Source organism: Malania oleifera, chromosome 9 (genome assembly GCF_029873635.1).
Source record: "Malania oleifera isolate guangnan ecotype guangnan chromosome 9, ASM2987363v1, whole genome shotgun sequence".
NCBI classification, from domain to species: domain Eukaryota; kingdom Viridiplantae; phylum Streptophyta; class Magnoliopsida; order Santalales; family Ximeniaceae; genus Malania; species Malania oleifera.
In genome coordinates, this window is record NC_080425.1 from 71335709 (window position 1) to 71348090 (window position 12382).

The 12382-nt window shown below is 37.3% G+C and overlaps 1 long non-coding RNA gene across 1 annotated transcript; it reads right to left on the reverse strand.

The window, feature by feature from the left end:
- Positions 1-1758: 1758 nt before the first annotated feature.
- LOC131164155 (uncharacterized) lies at positions 1759-2623 on the reverse strand. The gene is made up of 2 exons (XR_009139223.1): positions 2254-2623; positions 1759-2113 (listed from the first exon to the last, which is right to left on the reverse strand). It is a non-coding gene; the product is annotated as an uncharacterized LOC131164155 (long non-coding RNA).
- Between the last annotated feature and the right edge of the window lie 9759 nt (positions 2624-12382).

Below are 12382 nucleotides of genomic sequence, written 5' to 3' on the forward strand. Positions count from 1 at the left end.
ACAGGGTAAAATGCAGTCCCTTTTCATCTAAATGCAATTTTTCCCCCTAGAGGATATATGCAAGCCTAATATTCCCAACAAATATTAGTTCATAGAAACATGCTCCTAAGAAGCATTTGGCACACTAAACTTACAAACGGACAAACAATGCAACGAAGCAATGCAGGAAATAAAATAAACACCTATACAAAAATTAATCCGGTGTGACATTTTCTAAACAAAGTAATCCAACTTAAAAAGTTAACTTTCGTGAGCTTAAAGACAGTTTAGTTTTTAATCCTATTTTTCATCACCAACATATAGAAATTTCAAAGGCATAACATAATCAAAATTACCCATATAGAATTTCGTATGGCAACAATCTTTCGCTTGGGCTCCTTCCGAGCATCTTTCTCGTAACTCTCTCAAAAATGTTAGGCCATGAATCATATTCCAAATTTAGCACATTTGAGAACTTCGAAGATTCTAATTCAATTTTTGAAAATTATGAAATAAGTAAACATCATTGTCATTCACATAGTTAACAAAGGTATTATTAAGAAAGGCAGCTACAATGCATAGAGTAATAAGTTTTATCAAACAACAGCCCCACCAGTAAAAATGGAAAACCCTAAAATATTTATAGACCTTTTTAGCTATGATTTTGTCCAAAAGCACGACTGCAATAATTTAGGATCACAATGTAGAATAAAGCAAGAGAGTGTATTTCCCTTCAAAATTAAGAAAATCAATAACAAAAATATAACCACTAGTACTGTTCTACAACCAATTGCTTCAAACATCAATTGATATGTCAGTTGCTGTAATGTGATGGAGATCGGAGCGCATAAAAAGTAAAAAAAAAAAAAATTGAAAGGGAAGGGAGGGAGACACAGAGGAAAAGCCTAAAGAGTGGAGAAGACCTTAGGGTGTTTACCAACAGAGTGGAACAAATAATCAACATACCCAAAATTTGTTCTACGACCAATTGCTTCAAACATCAATTGATAGGTCAATTGCCATAATGAGATCTTAAGGAGATCAAAACACATAAAAGAACTAAGAAAAGGAAGTGTGGGACACAGAGAGGAAAAGAGTGGAGAAGACAAAGTTAGGGAGTTTACCGACAAAGTAGACCAAATAGTCAATTTATACAAAATCTACGCCATTTACAAAGAACATATTAGATGGGATAATAGGAAACCAAAAAAATAAGTGAAACTGAGAAATATCATTTGTCTGCTGCGTCGATCAAATTGACTTCAATAATTTAGTGGCAATAGGGCTAAGGTGAGGGGTGGGGGAAAATAGAAAGGTAGGCAGAAAGAGAGTCCAACATACCATCTTATGAATCAGCAGAAAATTTCTCCATTGAATTAAGGGCATAGGCACTAACACGCAGAGCGTGGATTAAAACATCAGCCGTGCCGCCACCTTGACTGCCTCCCTATTACTCTAGAAAATGCCCTCAAAAATGTGAGCGATGGAGAGAAACATCTCGATTAGGGATCCCACCAAGATGTACAAGCATATGACCTTGCTTTCAGGTTGAGGGCATCTAAATCCTTCGACAAAGGCATGGGAGGGGAGGTGAATTTGAAAATGAAAAAGAGGGCCACTAATTTTCCATATTCACCACAAACCAATTCACGATCGAACCAATTTAGCATGTTAATATCATAAATTAATAAAAGTAAGTCCACTATTTCCATATTCACCAAAAAACCAATTCAACAGCATCTTAATAACACAACTTAATAAAAATAAAAGTCCAACAAATAGCCGACGCCGACAAACAAATCTTAAACACAATCCACCAAATTCAACAATGACTGCTTAAGAAATCAATAGAAAAAGTAAATTATTACAGGGGATTAAGAAAAGTAATTCACAATTAAACCAGTTTACGACCTCAATGAATAATGTATGGACATTCTTTACCGATGGCCGATAGATAGAAGATCCAGCTGAAACACTGGTAAATTCAGCAGAACATTGTGATCCACTTGCTAGTGAGCTCCAAAGCGTTGTTAAGGATTTCATTTTTCGGGCTCCAATTAAGGTAATGCTATTACCAACTTTGCCCAAACCCCAATTTTGGTCTGCGTAAGTTATGAAAAAAAGGCTCTATATCCTTTTCAGACAGACAAACAAACAAACAATAAAAAAAAAAAAAAAATTTCAAATAAAGCACCAACAAGAATTTAGCAAAACCCCAAACAAAAATACTAATAACCCAATTTATGAAATTATATGTGAAAGTAAAAATAATACTGAAAGTGGTAGTGCCAGTAATCACGAACTGCGTGTACTCTCCATGTGCGTGTCAGCCATGCCGAAAATTTTGATAGGGTGATGGCAATGTAAAAGCACGAATGGAGGTCGGCAAGAACCCTAATGTAAGCAACCGAGGAGGTGGATGCGTCGGAGGACGATTATGCGGCCGAGAGCATGGGACTTCTTAGAGTAGGGAGCTGCAAAGAGAGCCTCCTAGCGAGAGGGCGAGAGAGATAGCGTGGATTATGGTAGAAACGGGATGATAAGAAAGTGGAAGAAAGAAGAAAGGGCGAGTGAGTTGGATGTGAAGAGACAGAAGCTGAACTGGTCTGCCCCTCACAAATAACGCAACACGGGGAAGCTGAAGAGGCTAATTATGGGAATTCGACCTTTTGTTATGGGACATGAAAAAAATTTTAATTTTATTGGTAGGTTTGGAATTTTAATTTTTGTTATCTTGAGTTGGGACTACTAGATTCTTTCCTTTTATGTATTTAGAAATACTTGAGTACTTTAATTTGAAGCTTTTATGATAGCTTAGGAGGGAGTGAAAACAAATATAAAACTAGTAAGTGGTGTGTGCAAATGTGCAATGCAAGGGGGGGCAAAATTAAATTGTGAGACAATAAGAAATCAATAATGTGAGTTGTGGGTCTAAATTGCAATTGTAAATACTTGAGAGGATCTAATATAGGTCACTAAGGTACAATTATAAAATTTTAAGCATTATATGTTTGAATTTGTGATGAAGAATGTAATTCATTTTTTGGATTTTGTATGTTTATCCTGTCAAAAGAACAAGGAAGGAAAGAAAGAAAGAAATATAAGCTTTGTTGTTATAGATAATTTCGTTTTCAAGATATGAATGAATTTCAAAATTTAGTTTGGATGGCAACATGTATGTTATAAAATTACTTTTCATTATATATATACACACAATGAGTGTGCACACGCGTGAGACATGATGAATAAATAAAATTAAATAAATATCAAATCAAGTTTCTTTGTTGAAACATAGATGGGATTTTAGAGATCCATGGTTAAATGAAAACACTATGGTAACAAATTAAAATTTAAATTGTTAATTATATATTATTCTCTTATATCAATAAATAGTTTAATTGTATTTTTTTTTTTTCTAAAATAAACATATGTCTGTATGGACTTGAAAGAAAATTTTTAAAGGTAAACTAGTTTTCTATGCTTGTACAAAACAATGAAGTGCAAACAATTTGTGTTAGGTTTTCCATATCCCACCTCGAGTCTATAAGCACACAAGGTTTGACTGTTGCAATCACTGTTGATCAGAAATTAGGTGGCTGTATAATTTCAAGATTAGGTGGTCGTATTTGTTGAGAGGAGAATGAAATTATCTCCTCCCCTTGTCCTATAAATATGGGATTGCATTTGTTAGAAAGGTAATTGATTGGATCAACAAGGATCAACTAGTGAGAGATATCCACCAGGAGAGAAAAATAGAGAGAACTTAGTTTCATCTGTTTTTTCTTTTTGTGAGAGAAATTACTTCTTGTAATTGTTGTTCTCAATTGATTAGTGGATTATTGTCATGCACCGTGGACGTAGGCAATATTGGCTAAACCATGTTAAAAATTTGGTGTCTCGTGTGCGTTTTATTTTGGCTAGAGCTTTAAATCCCCTTACAAACTGGTATAAGAGCGTTATGAAGGGGTTTCTGACAAGTTTTTCCTACAAAAGGAGTCCATAACTCTCAGTCAGTTTTTTCGAGTTGCTTAAAACGTCAAATTGTTATACCATCACGTAACTCGTGTCGAGACAATCACAGCGGTGAAAATGACATCAAAAACCGACTCCGAACGAAGTCACACGAGTTGCTGCAAGAACTAAATTTAGTGTTTTGTTTTCTGAACCTGCAAATTGAATTTGCTGTGAAGAAGAAGAGTGCACATCAGCGTGGCCCCCCTCCCCCACTTGCTACATCATCAACTCAGCCCCCACTTGCCACGTCATTAGTGGGCCCCAATGCCACATCATCAACGGGTCCCACTACTACATCATTAGCATGTTGCTACGTCAGCGTGGACCCCACTTGCCACGTCATCAGTGGGTTCAACCTTAGTCACGTCAGCAAACAATGTTAGAATATTTCGTCAGCCAGGGGAATATTCCGTTAAGTTGAACCAGACCAATCCAGACCTGTTTTTGGGCCGAACCAGGCCAATTTTGACCCGATTATTGCAAGGTTGGACTGGTTTCCAACAAAATCAAACATTCTGAACGCACTGGTGCTCTTAGATTTATGAGATTTTGTCTCAAAATTTCTATAAAGGCTAGATCTTTGACAATATCGTGGATGCTAATATGAGCAAGATGATTTGCTTGAATGGCACCAACTACCACAAGTGGAAAGGAAAGATGAAAGAACTTATTTTTGTAAAGAGATTACATTTACTAGTTTTTGCCACTCAAAAACCGAAAGATAAGTCCAATGATGAATGGGCATTCGAACATGAACATGTGTGTGGTTTCATTCGGCAATGGGTTGAAGATCATGTTTTGAATCATATTCAAAACGAAAATCATGTTAGGACCTTATGGATCAAGTTGGAAGCCTTGTACACATTAAGGACTGGGAATAATAAATTGTTCCTACTTAATCAAGCGATGCATCATAGGTACAAGGAAGGTAGTTCTATTTCCGATCACTTGAATGAATTGACCGGATGCTTTCAATAATTATTTGATGTCGGCATCAAATTTGATGACGATATTTTGGGTTTGTGGCTTTTGAATACTTTTCCCAAATCATGGTAAAATTTCTGTATTTCTTAGGCCAATTCTGCTCCTAGTGGTGCAATGACATGGGAGTCTACAAGAAGCACAGTTTTAAATGAAGAAATGAGGTGACGAGCTCAAGTTGCCACCATGTCACAATCTGAGGTTTTGATCTCAGAAAATAGGGGAAGAAGTAAAAACTGAGGTTAAGACAAAAATAATAGTGGCAGGAGTAAATCCAAGTCCAGGTACAAGAATCTTGAGTGCCATTATTGTGAAAAGAAGGGCCACATACAAAGGAACTGTTTTAAATGGAAGGCTAAGAACAAGACGAACAATGCCAAGTAGGAAAGAAGAGACAACGGTAAGAATGATCGTGTGGCCACCACCACTTCAGACCTGGTTGTGGTTTGTGATGAGACTGGTATCAATTTAGCATCCAATGAAATTGGATGGGTCATTGATAGCGGTGCTTCCTTCCATGTCACATTAAGGAGGGAATTTTTCACATCTTACACTCCTAGTGATTTTGGGGTGTTAAAGATGGGTAATAACAGACTGTCAAAGGTTGTTGGTATTGGATTAATTTGTTTGAACACTAAAAACGGGACGAGCTTGATTCTCAAAGATGTTCGGCATGTACCGGACATTCGATTGCACTTGATATCGACTGGGAGGCTTGATGATGATGGGTACTGTAGTACTTTTTGTAATGGCTAGTGGAGGCTCTCAAAAGGAGCACTTTTAGTTGCTCGAGGGAAGAAGACATCTAGCTTGTATGTAATGCAAGCTTCGATCTCCACCAACTCTGTGAGCGCATTTGATGTTGCTGGTTCTTTAGATTTTTGGCATAAGTAGCTCAGCCACATGAGTGAGAAGGGACTAGGTTGTCTAGTCAAAAAAAATTTTCTTCCTGAGCTCAAAGCTGTAAAGTTGAGCAAATGTGCTCATTGCCTTGCCAAGAAGCAGAGACGAGTTTCCTTCAAGAGTCATTCTCCCTCCAGGAAACCAAAAAAATTTGAATTGGTACATTTAAATGTATGTGGTCCTATGAAGGTACGGACAATTGGTGGTGCATCATATTTTGTTACTTTCATAGAAGACTATGTTACCTTTGGTGTATTCCCAAGAACTTTTTCCTAGGTTTGACCTAAATAGCAGCAGTACATTCACAACCTAGGGTCTGTCTATGCAGTTCCAAATGCGCAAATAAGTATAATATGCGAAATTTAAATCATGCGCAACATTCACAATATAACATGCATGTGCAATAAATATAAAGTGTAGAAATATAAATAGACACACAATATGTTATCGGGGTTCGGTCAACTATGCCTACGTCCCTGCCTCTAGCTCGCAAGCCCGAGGATTCCACTAAAGCTCACTTAACGGGTGGAGCGGCATTGATAACAATCAAGTCAATTAACGAGGCTGACCTCAACCAACACGCCTTACGAGGGTGGCACACCTAACTTTCCTAACCGGGTCTAAGCCAGTCCGGGACTATTCAACAGGGCTAGTCTCCCTCTTCAAGCCCACGCCTGGAATACAATCAATACAAAATGTACACGGAAATGCTTCTTACACTAAGCAGATTATGTACCACTGAGTATGGTATAATCAATGCACCTCAATATGTATGGACTATAAGCTCAGTGCTCTACGTATGCAATCAACACTCAATATTATGGATAATCTCAAATATGCACAAGAGTGTATAAACAAGATTTTCTTTGAAACACAATATAAAATATCTCAATGCAGGCTTAGGGTTTCAAAGATTTCAATCAGAGTTGTTAACCTGATAGGTCACACCCAGTTTTGATTATGACAAATACTCTCGGTACTAATGATTGTACAAAAAATTGCATGCAGGTTCACCTTATGCGCTCTTTAGGACTAAAAGTTATATCATGATGGCGTGCGATGTTTATACCGAAGAATGAAAATCTGTGTGTTGTATTTTGTATTCATTAGTGTAGTTCTTCATTTTAGGATGTAAATTTAATTACGAACTGTGCACTCCTATAGCTTGTAATAATTTGCATCATGCATAGTAGGTAGGTATGCTCAAATTGACTAGTTGGACTTTAGGTACCTACACTAAGAACACAAGTCCCCAACATTACTTATCATAATCAAGGGAATCAAATTAAGGCTAAAATGAACTTAATAGAAAAAGTTGAGAGGGGTCCGATGAACGAACCTATGTCGTGTAAAGCGACTCGGGCGACCGAACAAGTCAACATGTTGACTTGGTTTTCGGACACTTGAACCTTTTCTGAACGTATCTTCCTCGGACACCCGAAGCTATGTTAGTGTACTTTTCAACTACTCGGGCAACCGAACGATTACGTTCAAAAAAGGGCTCGGGCGACCGAAGTGCCTAGTTCGGTTAATCGAACTATGAGCCGGTCACCCAAACTATCAAACAAATGCTACTGACTTTGTTTCAGCCGACCGACTCACCCTTTAGGCATCCAAACCTCTAAAAGTTGAATTTTTGACTGTGTCTGTTCAGGCACCCGAACCTCTGGCTGGGCACCCAAAACTCGCGGGTTAAAATATTTTTTATCGAATTTTTAAATGGGGTAAAATGGGTTAATATTCTTAATGGTCTTTTAAACAAATTTAATTATACCCATTGTGTCCCCAACGATAAAATATTCCTCCTTGCCTATATATACCCATTCATTTGTCATAATTAGAGACGATTAGCAAACTTGATTAGGGCAAAATTCTCTCAACATTCAAAACCCTATATTAGCCAAATACTACTTCCAAACACTCATATAATCTTCATTCTTGATTTTTCTAAGCATTGTGAGTATTTTCTAAGGCTATTGTGCTTAATCTCTGTAACTAGAACTCTCAGTTACGTTATTGTTTGATTGATTTTCTGTAAAAGTTTAGCATTAAAGTTCTTCCACCAATTTCATTTGATAAATCCAGTGTGGAAAGACTTTGAGGGTTGTGGTTCTTGCACTATTATTGGAAGATAACTAAACCTAGATTTTGGTGTGCAAAAATCCTTTTCAAAAAGCTAGTGCTTCAAACAACTCTAGTGTGCTTTGAATATTAGAATATATTATTGAGTTTGTTTGTTTGAACTTGCTTAGCATATTTTTGAAACCCTGGTCTAATTTGTGTTATTCACATAGTGCGTTTCAAATATTGCTTGAATATACACTCTAGATCTGAACTGAAAATCTATATGTGATTAAGTGTTTAGCACACATTAGAGCACTGAGTATATTTACATATCATTTGTGCTTGCATTATTGATTGAGCTATATTGGTACACACATCTGCTTGTCTAGAAGCATATTTCCGTGTACAAATATTTTATACACATTGGTTGTATTCCAAGCGCGGGCCTGCAGAGGGAGACTAACCCTGTAGAATAGTCCCGAATTGACTTAGACCCAGTTAGGAAAACTACATGCATCATCCTGTTAAAGCTTGTTGGTTAAGGTCAGACCCTTGAATTGACCTCGTTGTATTAGGTGCCGCTCCACTCGTTTAAGTGAGCATTATAGTGGTAGTCCTTGTGCTGGTGTGGCCAAGGCGGCGACGTAGGCACAGTTGGCCGAACCCCAATAACATATCGTGCATATTCTTTACATTTACGCACTTTACCTTTATTGCATGTGTATGTTTATATGTTGATTGTGTAAACTGACCCTAGGATGTATTGCATTATTGACAAAACCAATTAACCTAGGCGATAAACTTTAAATACCCAACTCACCCCCCTCTTGGGGTTGCACAAAATCTAACAATTGGTATTAGAGCCTCATAATTTAGACTTAGACATCATTTAGTTAAAAGATCATGATGGCTCGTGTTAGTGCATCCCCTTCATGTGAGGGAAGATTGATATCACACCCACCTATATTATGTGGTAATGATTATGCTATATGGAAATTTAGAATGACTGTGTATGTGAAAGTTTTGAATTGGAAATTGTGAAAACTCATTAATCAGGGTGATTGTGTGCCTATGAAATCCACTGGGTGTACTGATGTTCCTAAATCTAAGTGTGAAATGAATGATCATGATAGGAACTTAGTACAAATAAATTTTGATGCCATGAATATCTTACTGCATGCTTTAGATTCTAATGTTTTATGTGAGGTTATGGCCTGTAGTAGTGCTAAGCAGATTTGGGATGAACTTGAGTGGAGATATGGTGCGTTCATGCAAAAGGAAGTCATCTCTCCGTGTGACTCAGGTTCCACTGATCTCAATGGAGGTAACCAGTGCTATGTGGCTTTAACTAATGATGAAGTTATCTCAGTTCCTTCTGTCTTAGTAGATAAATATGAACATGATTCATGTGCTAATTTGAATGTCATATCCGATTATGAATCATATGATAGTAGTGATAGTGAAAGCATGTCATCTTATGAGGAACTACAAGTTGAATACATTAAGACTCATAAGTTACTTGTAAAATCAAATAAGAAATACTTTGTGCTGAAAAACAAGTATGATGCATGCATTAAAGAATGTGACTCAAAAGTTCTTGCTGAAAGAGAAAATAATTTAAAAATTGAAAGACTGGTGAGCAAGAATGAATCATTAGAAAAGGAGTTGACTGTTTTGAAATCTAAAGTTTCTAATGATGATAAAAAGAACCACTTGATTGCAGACCTTGAAAGTAAAGCAAGCAATATGTCTAAAGAACTTTTGAAACTTCAAAATGTTTGCAAAAATTCAAGATCTAGAGAAGAAAATAGAAGACCAATCTAAGATCATCTACACGTTCACTAGAGGCAAGAAAAACTTTGATAAACTACTAGGTGCACAAAAGATGACCTTAGATAAGGAATTATAGGTTATAATGGAATTGAAGGAAGTATAGGTTATAATGAAATTGAAAATAAGAAAAGAAAGAACCTATACATGGGGTACTTTGTAAAAGAATTGAAACATTGTGCTAGTACCCCCTCTAGTCCATACACCCACACCACATGCATCTTATGTAAAAAGAAGGGGCACATAAAATTTGATTGCTCATTTAAAAGAAAAGGTGTGAAACCCAAACAAGTATCGAAAATAAAAGAACCACCAACTCTTAACCCATCGAAAATAAAAGGAAGAAAAATGATATGAGTTGTTAAGAAAGAAAACCCCTTGAAATTCAAGGAAGAAGTTGTTCAAACAGGAATTACATGATCACATAATTCTTCCTTAGTAAATAGGATTAGCTATAGGGGGTTGTATCTTCTAAAGGCTTGGGAAGTGGTTTTGGGCTGAAAATGTAAATCATTGGAAATGATCTTATATACTAAGTACTTTGAAGAATCATCCAATCCTGAACTCCTCTTGAAGTCCTTTCAATGCCATGAATCTTGTAGACAAATCATAGGGCCCCTAGCTTGAAAAACTGGTCAAAGCTAAACAAGTTGACCAAGCTCGGGCAACCGAACCATACAGTGCATTTGCACTTCGGCCGACCGAACTTGAAGTCTGACCAGGCTGTTGACCATACTTCGGGCGGCTAAACATTCATGTTCAAACCAATTCGGACTGCCAAACTTGAATCGGGTCACCGAACTTATGTTCGGGCTACCAAACGAGGTCTTCGGGCGACCAAGTCAAACAATTCATTTTCAATTCAGGCGGCCGACCCTCAATTTTAAAAAATGGCGCCTAAACTTCAGCTGGCCGAACCAATTCTCAGTCTACCAAAAAGACTCGGTGGGGGTTCATATTTAAAGTTGTTTGGGCGACTGAACTTTTGCCTAGGCGCCCAAACCACACTGATATATATGATTTTTCGTGAAAATCAGTTCATTTATTCCCACAACCTTGAGAGCTTTCTCAATTTTTCCCACATTTTAGCCCAATTTTCCTTGAGAGTTTTTATGGCTAGAGATCAGAGACGTGCTGCTGTAGGTATTCCACTTGAACAGCGGTTCCCACACCCGACCGACGTATCAAATATGAGAGGGTCTTTTGGCTTAAAGATCCCATCCTAGGAAAGATCCTAGACATTGAATTCATGCAAGCCCATTTCAACAATGTCCTGGACATGTTTTGCTATCAAGGGTGGTATGAATTCATCGCTTTCCAGCCTAGAGGGTTGTACCCCTTGCTCATCCAACTATTCTACGCCAATCATGCACAAGATGGCCAGAGCTACTACTCCAGAGTACTTGAGACTGATCTCCATTTTGACGATGCTTATCTGGCAGAGACTTTTGAGATCCAGCGTGACGACTTCATCTATCCTGACTTTTCCTCCACCAGGATTGGCGAACAAGATTTCAACGTAAGCACTTTCATCAAACTAGTTATGACAAATCCAGTAATCCAGTAGCTGATTTGACACACACTCCCAGCTATAGATCCTTGACCTTAGAGGCAAAGGTGATTCACCACCTAATTTTATATAGCATCTTTCCTAAGTCAGGATCGAGGGACCATGTATCCTATTTGGATTGTTTTTTGATGTGGTGCCTCTTCACCAGAAAGAAGTTACATCTCCCTAGACTGATCCTATGGTGGATGTTCGTTAATACCGTAGGAAAGCGGATCATTCTACCCTATGGTGGCATCTTGTCTAGGATATTTGTTAGGGAAAGACTTAATAGGTCGCCACTGACATCTTTAACTCCACCACACTAAAGTTGATGGGATACGAGCTCACAGGCAACATGTGGTTGCTAACTGCACACGAGAGAGGCCTAGAAGCTCAGGTGATCCCACAGGAGCTGCCCCATGTGTAACAACCAAATAAATAAATAAATAAATAAAAATTAAATTATTATTATTAATAATTAATTAATTATTATTAAGAAAATTAATTAAATTAAGAAATTTTAGGATTGTGGGTGTATATATATATAAGGATAAAGGGAAAAAAAGAAGAAGGAAAACTTAGTGCTTAAGTTTCTTGGAGCAAGCAGAAAGAAGAAAGAAGAAAAAAAAACTTCTTCTCACATGCAAAATAGGAAGGAAAAGGAGAAAAAAACTCTCTCAGCTCACGCTCTCTACTTCTTCTCTCTCTACGATTTCGCGGTGGATTCTCGTCCAATTGAAAATCTAAAATACCACTGGACTCTATTCTCTGCCACCGACATTTCTATCGAAGTGGATTTGTCGTAAGAGCAACATAGGCATATCTCTTGGGGTAAGGCAAATTTTCATTCTTACCTCAATTTTTTAAAAAAGTTTAAGCCAAATTGACGATCGGATACCATCACGAGAATCTAGGAATGATTCTTTACAAGTCTAGCGGAGCAAATTTCTCGTGGGATCGTTGTAGAAATAGCCCCGAAACTAGGATAAATGGGTTATTTATAAATTAATTGTTATTTAATTATTGTAAATTAGGAAAGGTTAAAATAATATTTTATTAGGG